This window comes from Bubalus kerabau, chromosome 3 (genome assembly GCF_029407905.1).
Source record: "Bubalus kerabau isolate K-KA32 ecotype Philippines breed swamp buffalo chromosome 3, PCC_UOA_SB_1v2, whole genome shotgun sequence".
NCBI lineage: Eukaryota > Metazoa > Chordata > Mammalia > Artiodactyla > Bovidae > Bubalus > Bubalus kerabau.
In genome coordinates this window covers 14841884-14861677 of record NC_073626.1, presented here as the reverse complement: position 1 = coordinate 14861677, position 19794 = coordinate 14841884, and the positions used below count along the sequence as shown (strand labels likewise).

At 41.4% G+C, this 19794-nt stretch overlaps 1 protein-coding gene and 1 long non-coding RNA gene across 2 annotated transcripts in view; both read right to left on the bottom strand.

Moving 5' to 3' along the window:
* E2F3 (E2F transcription factor 3) overlaps nt 1-19794 on the bottom strand; it is an 85946-nt gene that overhangs the window by 29004 nt on the left and 37148 nt on the right. The window lies entirely within an intron of this gene.
* Nucleotides 407-7070, bottom strand: LOC129645504 (uncharacterized). The gene is made up of 2 exons (XR_008711387.1): nt 5264-7070; nt 407-983 (listed from the first exon to the last, which is right to left on the bottom strand). It is a non-coding gene; the product is annotated as an uncharacterized LOC129645504 (long non-coding RNA).

Here is a 19794-nt window from a genome sequence, read left to right as displayed (position 1 = left end):
GGTCGGGAAGATCTGCTGGAGAAAGGATAGGCTACCCACTCCAGTATTCTTGGGCTTCCCTTGTGGCTCAGCTGTTAAAGAATCCACCTGCAATATCGGAGACCTAGGTTCGATCCCTGGGTTGGGAAGATCCCCTGGAGAAGGGAAATATTGGAATACCCACTCCAGTATTCTGGCCTGGAGAATTCCAAGGACTGTATAGTCCATGGGGTAGCAAAAAGTCAGACACAACTGAGCGACTTCCACTTTGCAAGAAATATTCCCTTGGTATCTCCAATTTTCTTGAAGAGATCTCTAGTCTTTCCCATTTTATTATTTTCCTCTATTTCTTTGCATTGATCACTTAGGAAGGCTTTCTCATCTCTCCTTGGTATTCTTTGGAACTCTGCATTCAGATGGATATATCTTTCCTTTTCTTCTTTGCCTTTAGCTTCTCTTCTTTTCTCAGCTATTTGTAAGGCCTCCTCAGACAGGCCATTTTGCCTTTTTGCAGTTCTTTTTCTTGAGGATGGTCTTAATCACTGCCTCCTGTACAATGTCACAAACCTCTGTTCATAGTTCTTCAGGCACTCTATCAGATCTAATCCCTTGAATCTATTTGTCACTTCCACTGTATAATCGTAAGGGATTTGATTTAGGTCATACCTGAATGGTCTAGTGGGTTTCCCTACTTTCTTCAATTTAAGTCTGAATTTGGAAACAAAGAGTTCATGATCTGAGCCACAGTCTGTTTTTGCTGACTGTATACAGTGTCCCCATCTTTGGCCACAAAGAATATCATCAATCTGATTTTGGTATTGATTGTCTGGTGATGTGCATTGTAGAGTCTTCTCTTGTGTTGTTGGAAGAGGGTGTTTGCTATGACCAGTGCGTTCTCTTGGCAAAATTCTGTTAGCCTTTGCCCTGCTTCATTTTGTACTCCAAGGCCAAACTTGCCTGTTACTCAGGTATCTCTTGACTTCCTACTTTTGTATTCCAGTCCCCTACGATGAAAAGGACATCTTATTTTGGTGTTAGTTCTAGAAGGTCTTATAGGTCATCATAGCACCATTCAACTTCAGCTTCTTTGGCATTAGAAGACCTCCCATTATTCTAATTGGTTTTTCCCCAATAACTTTCATGGAGGCTTCCTGTTTCTGGGAAACATTATTTTAAATGTACTACCCACTTGCAAAAAAATGCAAGTTTACCTGCTTTATAATGACAGAATCTTACCAACAGGCCTACCTATTCTTGAGAAACTTACCAGAGTTTAAAACATAGAATGGATTCACTGGAAAGTGAATAAAATAATACTGATAAGACACATATTGGCTCTAAGATGAGAATTTAGCACTCTTAAAATGTTCATGTTATTACATGCGGCTATTTTTTTGTACCCTTTGTACCTGAAACATTTTATAGTAAATTAAAAAAAATTACACAATGAACAGGAGTTGGCTAGTAAAAGAGTAGGTACATGCCAAGAATTTGGAGGGTAATCTGGCAGTGTGATCAACATTTTAAATGTGCACATCATTTTGACACTACAATTGCACTTCTGAGAACCAATTTATCCTAGAGATATACTAAAAACATATGCACAGAGAGATAAGCACAAGGATTTAAATACAGCATTGTATTTAACGGTGGGGGGGGGGGTGGGGGGAGCTAAAAATAATTAAAAAAAAAAAAAAAAACAACCTAAATGTCTGTTGTCCATTAACTGAGGAATGGTTAAGTAAAACATTACATTATACACCCACACTATGTAGCTGCAGTATTTTATGGTGAGATCCATCTTTGGCTTTATCTAGTTAGAGAAAGTGGAGAAGGCAATGGCACCCCACTCCAGTACTCTTGCCTGGAAAATCCCATGGATGGAGGCACCTGGAAGGCTGCAGTCCATGGGGTCGCTGAGAGTTGGAAACGACTGAGCGACTTCACTTTCACTTTTCACTTTCATGCACTGGAGAAGGAAATGGCAACCCACTCCAGTGTGCTTGCCTGGAGAATCCCAGGGACGGTGGAGCCTGGTGGGCTGCCGTCTATAGGGTCGCACAGAGTCGGACACAACTGAAGTGACTTAGCAGCAGCAGTTAGAGAAAGAGAAAAAGCAAGTCAGAACAGTATTTGCCCTATGGTATCCTATGTAAAAGCAAAAACAACCACCGTTGAAAATACACAGAAAAGGCCTAAGTGGAAGTCCATCAATGAGGAGAAAGGTGAGGGGTGAAGGAAGGCAGTACGTTTCAGACTTCTGCTAGATGGCACCCCACTCCAGTACTTTTGCCTGGAAAATCCCATGGACGGAGGAGCCTGGTGGGCTGCAGTCCATGGGGTCAATAGAGTCGGACACGACTGAGCGACTTCACTTTCACTTTTCACCTTTATGCATTGGAGAAGGAAATGGCAACCCACTCCAGTGTTCTTGCCTGGAGAATCCCAGGGACGGGGAGCCTGGTGGGCTGCCGTCTAGGGGGTCGCAGAGAGTCGGACACGACTAAAGTGACGCATTAGCAGAAGGTATATCATAATACACTACCTTGTGATTCACTTCAAAAACTGATTAAAAAAGAATATTAATAGAGGAAACGTTAAAAACAAAAATCCCTAGGGACCAGGAATTTGTAAATGACAAATGTGAGGAACTAGAAATTAAAGATGAGAAATGTGAGGGCCAGCCAGCCCTGGCCCTCATGATGATGAGGTTTTGGGATGGCTGGGCTTCTGGGAGGTAGGGTGGGCAGAAGCTCCGTGAAGACTGACAAAGAATCAAGTCTATGAAAAGGATGGAAGGATAAGAGGGCGAAAGGAAGAAAGAAGGGGATGAGAGCCTTCAGGTTTTAGGATCATTGACCATTTCTATATCACTTCTTTGCTTCCCTATAATTAGGTAACTTTCGAATTTTCAGAAAGGAAATTGATTATCCAATGCCTACTGTGTACTTTCATATAGATTATTTCAATTAAGGAAAGGTGGGTCCTCTGACAAATTTTTCACTTGTTAAGATGAAAATTTCTTCTTATAAAAAAAAAAAAACAATGTAAACATAGTGATGTCAATTCTCAGATACACTGACTATTTAGAAGCACAATATTACACACAATACAGAGGTAACTGGAGAATTTCAGAATTCCTTTGTCCTTCAGTGTCCATAGAGGATTTGTTCCAGGACTGCTTCCCCACCCCACTGCCCCTCAACCAGGATACCAAAATCAAAGGACTCTCAATTTTTTTGTATAAAATGTCTTAGTATTTGCATGTAATCTATGTACATTCCTCCCATATACTTCAAATCATCTCTAGATCACTTATAATATCTGATATTCTTTGTAAATACAAGGTAAATGCTATGTAAATAGTTGCTAGTGTGCATGTCAAATTCAAGTTTTGCTTTTTGGAACTTTCTGGAATTTTTTCCCAGAATATTTTCAATCTGAGGTTGGTTAAATCTGTAAATGCAGAACCTGTGGATAGGAAGGGCTGATTGTAGTCTCTCCATATAAAGGTAATAAGGGAGTCTTGGTTTTTATAGGTTATCCTGGGATTAATGAGTCTCTTCACATAATCCCTGTAAATCCATTCCACCCACTGGTGTTCTTCGTGGCAAGATCACTGAAGAGCAAACACTTATGGAAAATTTAACATAGATCCTAATTCATATGATCCCCAACAAAGTAAATATGGGATTAAACAACTTTGAGATGGGAGAATCACCCTAAAACACCCAGACAGGGAACACATGATAGAAGACCCTCATTATTCTAATTGTTTTCTCCCCAGTAACTTCTACAGAAGCTTCCTGTTTCTGGGGAACAGATTATTTTAAATGAACTACCCACTTGCAAAAAAATGCAAGTTTACCTGCTTTATAATGACAGAATTTTACCAACAGGCCTACCTATTCTTGAGAAACTTCCCAGAGTTTAAAAGATAGAATGGATTCATTGGAAAGTGAATAAAATAATACCCATAAGACATGTATTGGCTCTAAGATGAGAATTCAACACTCTTAAAATGTTGACTTTTCAACATTAAATTTCTATTCTTTAAACATTAAATTTTTATTCTTTAAACAATAAAGAATAGAAATTTCTCACCAAGTAGGACAGCTAGTGAGTTTTCTAAGGCTGAAGAAATGGAGAAATGGTCTGAGGCAGGGGAGGAGAGGAGTCGTCTGTGTGAATGTGGGCCCTGATTTAGCTGTAGAGCAATTCCTCAACGGTACGTACTGCCTGACCTAGGTTTTAAAGACCCCTCAGTCTGGACAACACAAAGCATGGATCCTCTCTTTTTAGATTTGCAGGCCAAAACAATACAGCCATCAAGATAGAAAAAAATATAACCCTTTGAAAGGAGTCAAATTCTCCCAACTCACTTTTGCAGTTTTGACTTCTCAGGTTCTGACACACAAAATGGACTTTAATTCCCTGTTATATTAACGTGAGCAAACATTTTGATAGAGACTATAATTCAGAATCCTTTCACTTACCCAGGAAAGGTTCCGAACAAGGTCTTAGCTTTTTCTACTTCATAATGAGCCACTACCTTTGAGGTCCAGAAGAAAAATCAAACAGAAAGGCCTATGGCAGTGATGCCTAATGAATACATATGAAATCGGTTCATTTCCCAAATGCACATAAAAAGATCTTGCAAACATATTAGAAATAAATGCTATGAAAAACGTGGGATTGAATACTGGTGCTACAATAGCTCTAAAAATGTACTAACTTGATAAAGAGCATGTAGGCAAAAATGTTTTTTATCGCGAATTAAAAAAAAAAAAAAGCTACTGGGTTGTATAAGAGATGATGATAAATGTTAACCTTTAGTAATGATGAAAATCAATAACAAACTATAAAGCTTATCAAGGACCTGGCTCTATTCAGCAGCTTGGTAATTACAGGAAAAGCAGCGATTTATCTGAACAGCGCTTAAGCTCAGTCGTGGAACAAATCAGGTTCTTTTTTAGGGGCCAATGGAGCTTGTCTCCTTTTTTACGAGTTTTTTTTTTTTCTTTTTCTAACCCCCTTTATCTTTTTACTACCTCTAGCCTATGTACCTTATTTGGAGCACTGGATGTTAATATTATGTTAATTGGGAGACAAAAGAGAGATCACGAAAATGACTCAAGTTGAACCTGACAACTTGGAGAACTATTTCACCCCTGTCTGTATAGTCTGCCCTCTGGCTCAGTGGGTTCCGCATCCAGGGATTTTGGAATGCGCAAGGGTCCTGGACCCAAATCTCCCGGGGAAACCGAGGAACGACGGAACTTACTTCCAGATACCCGCATGGTGGAGGCACGAAGCACAAGCACTCTCTTCATCTCTGACGTGGTACCTGCACCGCGACCAAACACCGCTCCTTCTAAGTGCGGTGAAGCCTCCTCCCGCGGCTTCTGGGCCAGGAAATCTCGCGGTGAGCAACGTGTGGTCACAAACCGGAAATGCATAGCTTTTCCTGACCTAGGACCCCTGGCGAACGTTAAAGAATGGCCGGAGGTCTCACCTGAGAGTTCATCTAGCGATTCCTATAACTTGTGTTAAACTTTTCCACAATTAGTTATTATAAATGTGAAATAAGTACCTGGTTATTAAAAATAACAAATCTGTGTGATAAGTCAAACTTCCTGATCTCTGCAAACCAGCTATGTTTACTGACCTGAGGATGTTAAGATTTTTATAGAATAAATGGAACCAATCCAAAAAAAAAACAAAAAAACAAACAAAAAAAAACCCTGGATAGTTTTTATTAAACATATCATTAATGAATCCTATAATTACTTTGGTACTTTTTTCAACTCATGGACTGACATTGATTTTTCACAAAAATCTCTATTTGTACTCACAATTGCATTTGCTCACTGAAAGACATGTGCAGTGTAGGCAGCCACTTCATAAAAAGCAGAGAGGAAAAGAGGGCTATTTGAGTCACATTCCAATTTTGGAGAACGCTCTTTATTTTGATATTCTCAGAGTGGTTTATAAAGGAGAATAAAATAAGAAGCTACAGGAACATATACATTACTGTTATTTCTACCACAGTAGTATATCATTCTTTTTGTCAGTTCACAAAATATAACTTTAAAAAAAGATTTTTCTTTTAACAGTGAGACTGTGAAGGGCAAGAAACGTTGGCCAAGCTGCAGAGCTTTCTGGGCCTCAGTTTCCTTGTTTGTACACAGTGAAGAGAGGACTAGAAAGATCCCTAGAATACGTTCCAGAGCCTTGATGCCTGTGAACATCTCTGAAACCTCATCTACTAATAAAGTTCACTTGTATTTACATTTCTGAGGAAGATCCCTTCCATAAGAGGGTTCTAACCAGACCCTAGAAAGTGTTAAATTCACCAGAAATTTTTACTAGATTAGTTATGAAAATAAAGACACTTCAAAAGCTGTCATAGAACCTGAAGCAGAAATTTAAGAAGAGCAAAAGTCTCTTGATTTGTGACTTTGTTCGTAGCCAAACACAGTTTTGCCCTCTCCCCAGCTCCTTCAACCGTTAAACTTGAGTGGCCAAGGTGTGTGTGTGGGTGTGTAAGCAACCTCTGGATCATTTCCCAAGCTCTTTCCCCAGGTTCCTCAGGGTTTGGTTCTAGACTTGTCTGGAGATGTAAAAGGGATGAGAGAGTTCCTTTTCCGTCCCCACCCTGTTATCACACTGTTTATGACCAAATGGCACCCTTGTCAAAGCATCTGGGACACCCTTGCCTCAGGGCTTGTGCAAGAGAATGTTTGCTTTATTATGAACAGTCCCCTGTCTTCAGGGAATGCAGAATGTTCAAAAAGTTTGCACTCAATCTTCATCTTCCCTTTCGGCCAACTATGATTCTCTACAGAGAAAATTATATGGCAGAGTCAGTTAATAAAGTCACAGACTTCTAGGCGTGATTATCGACTCCTTCTGTAGAGAAAGCACTATCTGATGGGCAAAAGGCAGGAAAAGATCTGAAAAGGACCACGGCTTTCCCAGAGGTGCTCAGATAGCAGAACCTTCGGGAGGTCAAAGTTTCCAAAGTGGGTTGCAATCAACCCACTAAATGCACAAAAGCAGAGCCAATGGGAAAGTCCAATAATGACCCACCCGGACACTGTGTCACTTTCTCTGCAGCCAACCAAATCAGCAAGACTGTTACCACGAAATACAGGGGGTTTGGAGAGAAACACATGCTACCACCCAGAATCTCCAAAAGATGAGCAAGTCATCCCCAAAGCAGGTGATTTAAGTTTCAAGCCAGTTGCTGTTTCAACTACAAGTTTCTTGTTCTGATTGTATTTGGCATTTTCAGGACCACTTTCTTTGCATGTGATGTCTGGTCACTGTTAAGAGTCTTCGTTGTGATATCTGGGATGACGGTAAAATAAACACCCAAGTCCTAGTTCCCAAACTTGGACATACATTGGAATCAACTGGGACATTTAAATAATTCCGATGCCTGGGTCCCACACCTGAGATACTGATTAGGTATATGGGTGTGGTTTGGGTGGCAAAATTGTTTTTCATATTCATTTATTTAAGCCTTTTAAAATGAAGTATAGTTAATTTGGGCTTCCCTGCTGGCTTAATGGTAAAGAATCCTCCTGTTAATGAAGGAGACACAAGTTTGTTCCCTGGGTCAGGAAGTTCCCCTGGAGGAAGAAATGACAACCCACTCCAGTATTCTTGCCTGGAAAATCCCATGAACAGAGGAGCCTGGCGGGCTCTATGGGGTTGCAAAAGAGTCACACATGACTTAGTGACTAAACAACAACAACATAGTTAATTTACAATGCTGTGTTAGTTTCAGGTGTACAATATATATATATATGAATATATATTCTGAAATGGAATATATATTCTTTCTCAGATTCTTTTTCATGATAGGTTATTATAAGATATTGAATATAGTTCCCTGTGCTATACACTAGGTCCTTGTTGTTTATGTTTTATATATAGTAGTGTGTTTATAGCGGAGAAGGCAACGGCACCCCACTCCAGTACTCTTGCCTGGAAAATCCCATGGATGGAGGGGCCTGCTGGGCTGCAGTCCATGGGGTCGCTAGGAGTCGGACACGACAGAGCGATTTCACTTTATTTTTTCACTTTCATGCATTGGAGAAGGAAATGGCAACCCACTCCAGTGTTCTTACCTGGAGAATCCCAGGGACAGGGGAGCCTGGTGGGCTGCCTTTTATGGGGTCGCACAGAGTCAGACATGACTGAAGCGACGCAGCAGCAGCAGTGTTTATAGTAATTCCCAACTCCTAATTTATCCCCACCTCACCATCCTCTTTGGTAACTATAAGCTTGTTTTCGATGTCTGAGTCTATTTTTGTCTTGTAAATAAGCTCATTTGCATTATTTTCTAGATTCTACGTATAAGTGATATCATAGTTTGTCTTTCTCTGACTTATTTCACTTAATATGATAATCTTGAGGTCCATCCATGTGGCTGCGTGGGTGGCAAGAGTTTTTAAAGCCTTGCAACTGAGTCTCATGCCTAGCAAAGTTTCCGAACTACAGCTCTAAGGTATACCCTGGTTGGCAATTAGGCTCAGAAGATACTGCTGTTTATGGGAAGTCTGCCTTAACCTGCCAAATAGAAGCACAATTTTGGTGTAGCGAACGCTCATCGGAGGGAAATATGTATTCTGTTCTAATACCAAATTATTTTTAAAGGCAGAAGGGCAAGAGACAGAAGGAACAATGATGCTTTGTAGGAATAAGGCAGGTCTTCAATGCTGCAAAACTTCCTAGCGTATGATAGAAACCAGTTTTGCTGAATTCTGGATGGAAGATGTACTAGTCCAAAGCATTAATGACATTATCTCTGTGATTTCTGGGAGAATCCAGAGAAGATGTCTATTCTAAGAATACTATTGTTAAAGTGCAGATATTGTCATTTCTTACCAGTCTTTAATTTTCCCATGGCAAAAAGATAAGGATCAAACCTATCCACCCTAAAGGCAGTGCTCTAAGGTTGCAATTTTCCATTCGTAGATTGAATATAAGTTCTAAGGCTATGGGTCCCAAACTTAAGCACGCTGAGAATCACCCACAGGGCTTGTTAAATGCAGATTGTTGGACCCTGCAGCACAGATCTGATTCCAGAGGCTGAGGATGCGAAGTTGCATTTCCAAGTTCCCGGGTGCCACGGATGCTGCTGGTGTGTGGTGTTGAGGACCTCTGTCCCCAGGACTCACAAATGGCATGCTCTGAAGTAACAAGAAATGTTTCTGTCTTGCTTCAGGCTTTGTGATAAAGAGAAAACTCACTTTGATTGAAACGAGATATTAAGATAAATCTTGAGATTTATGTCAAGAGGCAAATTTGTATCACCCCCCTAGAAAGGTACAGATGGGTTAACTTCATTCATTCACTTGTGAGTAAATGTTACCCTCAGAGGAGAAAATGAAAGAGATGCCTCAAGTTAAAAGAGGAAGACCTTAAAAAATTTACCCTCAAAAAAACATGGACTCATGATTTCTTTTTTTTTTTTTTATAGTTTCTTGTTTTAGAAAAAAATAGTGGCTATTTTTCATTTACAAAAGGCTTATTTCATAATGTGGCATTTGTGCTGTGTGTTCAACTCTTTGCAGTTGTGTCCAACTCTTTGCAATCCTATGGACCGTAGCCTGCCAGGCTCCTGTGTTCATGGGATTCTCCAGGCAGGAATACTGGAGTGGTTTGCCATGCCCTCCTCCAGGGGATCTTCCCAACCCAGGGATCGAATCCACATCTCCTGCATCTTTACCACTAGTGCCACCTGCTGCTGCTGAGTCGCTTCAGTCGTGTCCGACTCTGTGCGACCCCATGGACTGCAGCCCACCAGGCTCCTCCGTCCATGGGATTTTCCAGGCAAGAGTACTGGACTGGGGTGCCATTGCCACCTGGGAAGCATTTAATTGGCTGTAAATGTGGGCTTTTTAACTAAGTGGTTAGGGCCATTGAGTAATATGTGGAAAAAAAAAAACAACAAAGTTGAGTCTGTACTTTATAAAAGAGCAGGAAAAACCTCAAATGAAGCAAATATTGAAATATTAAAAAAAAAACCTACATAATTCTGCAAAAAAAAAAACAAAAACGGGCTCAATTTTGTATGTGTGTGTGGAAGGGGGATAGTGGAGGATGCTTTCTGTGACTCAAAATCTGGAAGTCAACAAAGAAAGAATGGAAAAAAAATATGCTTTATAAAAACTGACTTCCGAGTGTGGCAAACCAAAACCTTAAAGCTAAAGAAAATGATAAACTGAGAAAAATATTTGGAGATCATATCATGGTCTCAGAGCTAATTAATCTCCCTATTAGATAAAGCACTCTATAAATTAATAACACAAAGACTAGCAACTCAGTAGAAAAGTAAGTTAAGTACAGGAAGACACAGTTTGCAAACAAAGAAATACAAATGGCCTTTAAATGGATAAGATGTCTCATCTCACACTTTTTAAAAAAAGGCATGCAAATGTAAAATATATATTGAGATATGGTTTGCATATCAGATTGGCAAAATTTCAACAGTGTGAAAACTCACTCTGTTGGTAAAACTCTCATATGCTGTTGGAAAGAGAGCAAAATAAAACAATTCCTAGGAAGGGCAATCAACAACATCAAGTATGTGTGAACATATTTGCTGATCAAAATTTTGACCCATTCTTCAGGAAACTGCTCTGCAGTTACAGTTGCAAGTGGGTGAAGCTGATACATCTGCAACTTTGTTTGTAGTAAAAGAAGACTGACAGAATCTATGAGACTATTCATAGAAGCTTGGTTTAGTAACTGACACTTCCATGCAGTGGAATATTCAGTTCAGTTCAGTCGCTCAGTTGTGTCCGACTCTTAGCGACCCCATGAATCACAGCACGCCAGGCCTCCCTGTCCATCACCAACTCCTGGAGTTTACCCAAACTCATGTCCATCGAGTCGATGATGCCATCCAGCCATCTCATCCTCTGTCGTCCTCTTCTCCTCCTGCCCCCAATCCCTCCCAGCATCAGGGTCTTTTCCAATGAGTCAACTCTTCGCATGAGGTGGCCAAAGTACTGGAGTTTCAGCTTCAGCATCAGTCCTTCCAATGAACACCCAGGACTGATCTCCTTTAGGATGGACTGGTTGGATCTCCTTGCAGTCCAAAGGACTCTCAACAGTCTTCACCAACACCACAGTTCAAAAGCACCAATTTTTTGGCACTCAGCTTCTTCACAGTCCAACTCTCACATCCATACATGACCACTGGAAAAACCATAGCCTTGACTAGACGGACCTTTGTTGGCAAAGTAATGTCTCTGCTTTTCAATATGCTATCTAGGTTGGTCATAACTTTCCTTCTAAAGAGTAAGTGTCTTTTAATTTCATGGCTGCAGTCACCATCAGCAGTGATTTTGGAGCCCCCAAAAATAAAGTCTGACACTGTTTCCCCATCTATTTCCCATGAAGTGATGGGACCAGATGCCATGATCTTCGTTTTCTGAATGTTGAGCTTTAAGCCAACTTTTTCACTCTCCTCTTTCACTTTCATCAAGAGGCTTTTTAGTTCCTCTTCACTTTCTGCCATAAGGGTGGTATCATCTGCATATCTGAGGTTATTGATATTTCTCCCAGCAATCTTGATTCCAGCTTGTGCTTCATCCAGCCCAGTGTTTCTCATGATGTACTCTGCATACAAGTTAAATAAGCAGGGTGACAATATACAGCCTTGACGTACTCCTTTTCCTATTTGGAACCAGTCTGTTGTTCCATGTCCAGTTCTAACTGTTGCTTCCTGACCTGCATATAGATTTCTCAAGAGGCATATCAGGTAGTCTGGTATTCCCATCTCTTTCAGAATTTTCCACAGTTTATTGTGATCCACACAGTCAAAGGCTTATTTACCTCCAAAAATCATGAGGTAGCTCTGTATGTTCTGACACGGAAGGCTCATTAAAATATTTCATTAAGGGACCCACTGTATTGCACAGGGAGCTCTACTCACTACTCTGAGTATATGAGAAAAGAATTTACAGACTGGATATATGTACATGTATAACTGAGTCACTTTCCTATAAACCTGAAACAGCATTATAAATCAACTATACACCAACAGAAATTTTTTTTTAAGTATTTCATTAAATGCAAATACAAATTGCAGAATAACAACAGCTGTCATCTTTTGTAAGAAAAGGAGGAAAATAAAAATATTTAATCTTTTGAGTTTGCACAAACAGTGGAAGGATTCACAAGACACTAATGGCAACAGGAGGGTGGGGTGGTGGATGGGAACAGGCCTGAGAGTACGATTTTCAGATACACCTCATAAAAGTTCCTCTATAATAGTGATTGCAATCAAAGTGTGCTGTGCCAAGTTGTCTCAGTCATGTCTGACTCTGTGCGACCCCATGGACTGTAGCCCGCCAGGCTCCACTGTCCGTGGGATTCTCAAGACAAGAATACTGGAGTGGGTTGCCATGCCCTCCTTTAGGGGATCTTCCCAACCCAGGGATCAAACCTGCATTGCTCAGGTCTCCTGCATTGCAGGCAGTTTCTTTACCATCTGAGTTATTACCTGGGAAGCCCCAGTCAAAGTGTAGTACTATTCAAAACATAAGAAAACTTTGGTGTCTGTGAGTACTTTTCCTTTACATGTTTTCAGCACCTTTCAAAGTCCTGTACCCTGCCCCCATTCAAAAAACAGGGCTTAGCAAATACAAGTCAAGTGATAGGGTTGGGCCAAAACCACTGACCTCTAGGAGGCCAGACATTAGGTGGCAAAGTCCACTCTGCAGGCAAGGGCTTTTCAGAAGAGCATTTACTACAAAAGGTCTCTGAAGATGAAAGAAGCCAGGCTTTTAATTTTACTGGATCATTCAATTTCTATAAATATTCTCTTCCAATTAAGTCAATGAATTTCCATTTCTTTGCAGCCCATGCTTTTAAGTCACACTCAAGATGTTTGCCATCCAATGTTTTTCACTCCCTGGCACTCTCCCCCAACTTTTGTTTTAATAAATAAACAATCAACAGAAGCACCTAATTTATAGACTTCAGGAACATAAAATTCCCTAGATCAGACCAAGAATGACACCCTCCTCTCCCCCCACCTCTCAGACCTGTCTTTTCTCTAATTCAAAACCAGGAAACATCTTTTGATACTGTACAAAGTACAATACACAGAATATACAAATAAGTCAGAGTAACCAAATTTTTAATACCTCCATGCCTCCCTGAAGAGATGGCAGTTTTTACATAACCCCTGAAGTATCTTATTTTAAAATCATCTCTGTGTTCAGACTGTTGCTGCATAAAATTTATAAAGTAAATATAAACTTCAATTTGTACTTACCAGAGATGAGGGGTAGGGGTGGAGGAATTGCATGAAGGCAGTCAAAAGGTACAAACTTCCAGTTATAAATAAATACTAAGGAAAGTGAAGTCGCTCAGTCGTGTCCGACTCTTTGCAACCCCATGGACTGTAGCCTATCAGGCTCCTCTGTCCATGGGATTTTCCAGGCAATAGTACTGGAGTGGATTGCCATTTTCTTCTCCAAGGGATCTTCCCAACCCAGGGATTGAACCCAGGTCTCCCACATTGTAGACAGATGCTTTACCGTCTGAGCCACCAGGGAAGTCCTCAAGGATATAATGTACAAGAGAAATATATTAACACTGCTACTGCTAAGTCGCGTCAGTCATGTCCGACTCTGTGCGACCCCATAGACGGAAGCCTACCAGGCTCCTCTGTCCCTGGGATTCTCCAGGCAAGAACACTGGAGTGGGTTGCCATTTCCTTCTCCAGCGGATCTTCCTGACCCAGGGATCAAACCCACGTCTCCTATGTCTCCTGCATTGGCAGGCAAGTTCTTTACCAGTAGCTCCACAAACACTTTTCTCTTTTCTTCTATTTTGTGCATATATGAGATGACAGATGCTCACTAAACTTGTAATCATTTGATGATGTAAGTAAGTCAAATCACTATACTGTACACCTTAAACTTACATGGTGCTGCATGTCAATAACATTTCTATAAAATTGGAAGAAAAACAAAAACTAAAGTTAATATAAACCTTATATATATAAATGTTATAGAAAATTTTTTTAAATAAAAACAAACACATTTATTACTCTGGGCACATGTCAAGATATTAGAGTTACAGTTCTGACTCTGTGTCACGTATCAATGAAAGAAAACAAGTCAGCTGACCTTTCCTGCATGGACTCTCAGCGGCAGGAACCTACAAAAGGGCCTTTATCAGCAAGCACAGACCCGGCCACTGCACAACACTCCCTGGAGAACCAATGATCATTTCCCGGGAGGTGTTTCTAGGCTGTGTACAGAGTGCTCCTGACAACCGAACCAAAAAAAAAAAAAACAAACCACCTACTCCACAAACTAGCTTTCCAGCATCTCTTGCTCAATTTCTACAATTGCTACCTGTAATCTAGTTGGAAAACAGAATGGGGTTGGACAAGTGAAAGACCTTTCGCTTCAACCCTAAAGAAGGAAATCTGAGGAAAATCCTATCCACTGTGTCATCAGGAAATGGATTAGAAAGACCCAAGGACAGTATCAAGAACTACCCATTTCCTAACCCTCGATACGGCCCTGAATTGCGTGTGACCCTGGGCAAGTCACCGCTCCTCTCTGGGCCTCTGTGTGCTCATCTCCAGAAGGTGGTGGTGGTACTTGAGGTCTCACAGAGGTCTTCCCCAGCATTCTCCAGCAGAGACGGGAACTCCAAGTTGCTTAATTCCGCGAGCTTACTCTGTCACAAATAAATTATGGTGACGACAGTGACTTCTGTTGCTTTACAATGAATGAACGTGTTGTAGCCCAGCTCATGGGCAGAGTGACTTCACGGCCTAATCCTTTCAATTTCTGACTCCCGATTATGTAGCAGTCTCTGCATGAGATGACATAATATAAAAATAAATTCTCTATTTCATCCTGTCCCTTCCCCTTGGAGGTTGGATCAGTACAAATCACTGACACTCAGGAAAAAGTATCCCAGAAGATCGCCGTGGGTCTCTGTTGGGGGCAATGGAGGAACTGCCTCCTTGAGAGGCCCAAGCAGAGAAGGCAGTGTCTTGGCTGGTCAGATGTAAAGCAAAATGGCAGGACCTATTCAGCTCTGCCACTGTGAGATTCTCTCTCTCTCTCTCGCACACACACACACAAACAATAATGCAGTACTGCTTAGCTCATTTGTCCCATGGGCAAAAAAAACCTCACAAGAGAGCCTGGGCCCTTCCCCCAAGTTTGTCCAAAGCTGCAGAACACCGAGGCAGTGGCTGGTCCTAGTCCCCTTCCAATGGCATTCAAGACGGCGTGGAGGGTTCTCTCTCCTCTGTGCTCTGAGGACCTCCCTGTTTTCTCTGGAGGCACAGCTAATACAATACATTAATCTAACTCATCATACTACATCCCGGTATTAGCCAAGGAAGACACTTTTAAAAACTAATGTCTTCTGGGTCCAAGGTGGCCGCGTTTCTTTATAAAGACGCAGTAAACCAATGACATTTTATAAAGCTGCTTTTTTGGCGTGAAGGTTTATTTGTTCTTAAATTTTCTAGGTTTTTTATATTTATATATATATATATGTAGAGAGAGAGAGAGGGAGAGAGAGAGAGTTGTCCATTCTGTCAAAAATAAGACAAAGGGTGGGTTACAAATCTCATTTTTCGTTTCCTAATCCAGAAACAGGTATTTTACATCAGGGGCCAGTAATAGTCCAGCTTAAGCACTGCCCATGGTATTATCCAACCCCTGTAAGTGTGTCAAGGGAGTGTTCCTTGAACTTTCAGGAGTAAGTCCCTAAGCTTTTGGTGAAATAATTACAGTTAACATGCACTGAGCCTCTGCTGAAAGTTGGATTGGGGTGCTCAAAATTATTATTTCATCTTTCCTGAACTCCTATGGCACAGATGAGGAAACAATGGCAAAGCGAGCAGCCACTTGAACCCGTCTTTTAAGTCCCAGAACCTGTCTTTCTAATACCCAATTTCCCACCAAGAGTGGATGAGAAAACAAAGTTCTTGGCTCTGAGAAGCCTGGATTGCAAGATGTACCATCGTTTCATAAATAAACGGAGAGATCAATGGTAAGAGGCAGATAACATCTGCCAAAAAATGTCATGTCTTGGAAAATGGAGAAAATACACTGATTCTTACACAAAAGCGACAACTCATGATGACCTGCTCCCCACGTCCTGCCCTGATTGAGGAGGAGCCTGAGGTTCAAAAGGCTGTGATTTGACCAAGGGTTCAAGGCATGGCAGGACCAAGGCAGTTTAGCTCCAAAAACATGCACCTATTATGTGGCAGAAACTGGGCTAGACCTGGGTCCCGTGTGATACCTGCCTCCGGGGAACTCAGCATCAGAATGAAAGCTCAGAGGTCCTGATGCTACGTCCCGGCCATAAACTACACCCATTCATGACTCAGGGTGACTTTCCAAGGCCTTTGGATTGACTCTGCAACATTTCCTCAGACTTAGTAGAAAGTCTTGCATTGAATAGTTAATAAAGAAAATGTGTTTTCTCTGTTCTTTTTGTTTTGTCTTTTGACATAACATTTCATTTCCAAGGATCTTGCTGCTACTGGGTGAGGATGTGAACAACGTGGGCAGAACTGCCAGGATGGCCCTCACTCTGCTTTCCTGCCTTTTCTTCTGGAATCAGTCATAGTAAGGAACTGACACACAATGGGATAAAGAGAAACAGACCTATGACTTGGACAAGTGGAGATGGAAACTAACATTTTTTGAGGGCTACTAGGGATCATACTAGAAACTAGATGTTCTTGTTTTGTGAAGGGATGAACTAAGAGATGGATAAACCTTTGAACTGTTCAGGTGGTGCAGCTGGTAAAGAATCTGCCTGTCGATGCAAGAGACACAGGTTCGATCCCTGGCTTCGGAAGATCCCCTAAAGTAGGAAATGGCAATCCACTCCAGTATCCTTGCCTGAAAAATCCCATGGACAGAGGAGCCTGGTGGAGGCTACAGTCCATGTGGTCACAGAGAGGTTGATACAACTGAGCACGTACTGGCTGGCTTAATCTGTTCAAGGTGTCAACTATACAACTCTTCTGCAAAATACACTGGACGTTTCAAGGGTCTGAATGAAGCTTATTTCACAGAGGCTGAACTTGTGATGAATTATGAGTATCTAATATTAAAAATCTCTTTGCAAGAGTTCCCTGGTGGTTTAGTGGTTAGGACTCCACACTCCCAGTACAGGGGACCACCAGTTCAATCCCTGACCTGGGAACTAAGATCCCGCATGCTGCAACACCTACCCCTCCCCAACCCCCCCCCCCCCCCCACACACACACAAAATACCTCTTTGCGCGAAAGTACTGTATCAAATCATAAATGTGTGGTACAGGACACCATAGGGAAAACACTAATGTGTCTTCAAAGGTACAAGGCACTAATATGGAACTTTTATCTCAACAAAACTTACAAGCTAAACAATGATCAAATAGTTGATAGGAAATTAAACTGAAATAAATAAAATAAAATAAAATAACCACTAACTTTTAACTTACGGAAGACATACAATATTAGTACACTGTAGTCCACCAGACTCCTCTGTCCATGGGATTTTCCAGGCAAGAATATTGGAGTGGGTTGCCATTCCCTTCTCCAGGGGATCTTCCCAACCCAGGGATTAAATCCAGGTCTCCTGCATTGCAGGTGGATTCTTTATTGTCTTAGCTGCCAGGGAAGCCCATATTGTTGCTCAGTTGTGTCCGACTCTTTGCGACCCCATGGGCTATACAGTCCTTGGAATTCTCCAGGCCGAAATACTGGAATGGGTAGCTTTTCCCTTCTTCAGGGGATCTTCCCAACTCAGGGATTGAACCCAGGCCTCCCACATTGCAGGCAGATTCTTTACTAGCTGAGCCACCAGGGAAGCCCAAGAATATTGGAGTGGGTAGTCTATCCCTTCTCCAGTGGATCTTCCTGGCCTGGGAATCAAACCAGGGTGTCCTGTACTGCAGGCAGATTCTTTATCAACTGAGCTATCAGGGAAGCGCCTATATTAGTACACACACAACCAAATAATTTCCATAGGCAATAAAGCCATGGGAATTCACACAGGCTGAGACAGCATCTGAAGCACTACAGTTTTCAAAAAACGCTGTCCCAAATCCCTGGGGATAACGGGGATTATCCCCATATTGGGGATTCCAGATGAAGAAAGTGTGTATTTGTAAAGTGTGAGGGTATGGGGAAACAACGAGTTGTGATGTGGGATGGTTATGTCCACATCCAGCATAATAATCCAGGAAGAGAAAAAGAGTGGGGACCCAAAAAGGATAAGGCTACAGAGAGAGACAGAAATGAAAGCAGATGTCTCTGCCCTCACTTGTGCCTACACAGCTCCCACCACAGATGGCCAGTCTACACTGGCCTTTCCCACATCATACCCCCAAGGGAATGTGGGCAGGTCCAGCTTTCCTCATTGACAGACATGCTCACTTCTTTCATCTGCCAAAAAAAAAATGGTGCTCAAGCTACCTACTTCATGCAAATGTTTCAAAGGTTACAATATAAAAGGTTTCATAGGTTTACAATAGCTAGGATATGGAAGCAACCCAGATGTCCAACAGCAGATGAATGAAGTAGGAAGTTGTGGTACATACACACAATGGACCATTACTCAGCTATGAAAAAGAACTCATTTGAATCAGTTCTAATGGGGTGGATGACACTGGAGCCTATTATATAGAGTGAAGTCAGTCAGAAACAGAAACACCAGTACAGTATATTAACACACATATATATGGAATTTAGAAAGAAATGATGACTCTATATGTAAGACAGCAAAAGAGGCACAGATGTGAAGAACTGACTTTTGACTATGTGGGAGAAGGTGAGGGTGGGATGATTTGAGAGAACAGCACTGAGACATGTACATTACCAAATGTAAAACAGATGACCAGTGCAAGTTCAGTGCATGAAGCAGGGCTCCCAGAGCTGGTGCTCTGAGACAATCCAGAGGGACGGGGTGGAAAGGGAGGTGGGAGGGGCGTTTGGGACCAGAGGACACACATACACCCATGGCTGATTCATGTTGATGTATGGCAAAAACCTCCACAATATTGTAAAGTAACTAGCCTCCAATTAAATACATTAATTTTAAAAATTAATGTAAAGTTTAATTAAATTGACTAATTTAAAATTTAATTTTAAAAAATCTCAGATTTCCATAAAAATGATTGTTTGGCAAACCTAAATGAAAGGCTTTATCTGCCTTGATGAAGGAAAAGAATCATGTCCAAATATAAGTGCACACACACACACACACACACGCACAAACACATATGCAGTTGAAGGTGTCATAGCATTTCAAATAATTCTGAAGTTTGCTTGGTTTACTGTTACTAACTAATTATAAAAAGGTGTAAAAAGTTGAAGGTTATGGAGACGCAAATAATTCTAACCTTTGCTTGAAGAAATGAAAAGTACAGAAGTTACCAAGATAATTGGTAAAATAATATCTGACATGTGAGGAGCCTTTCCTTTGGGTAAGCCGCACAAGATAAATTTTTCATTTAGACGACCCGGCAGCTATTAAGATGGTTACCGAGAGAATGAAAAGACTGGAAAGTAGACTGCTTCTGGAGGGAGGGTGAGCCTTTGCCACGTGGCTCCCTTTACAGTGGAGAACACAGACACCACAGCACCCACAGCCAGGCCTCAGGAAGCCTTCGTACGCCTCATAAACAGGCTTCCGTGTCCAACCAGGTAACAACACGACAAAAACGCTCCTTTCCTCAACCACAGCCAGCTCATCAGATAGTAAAAACAGTTACTCATGGGAAACCCAGTGAGGAATGAGGCCTGG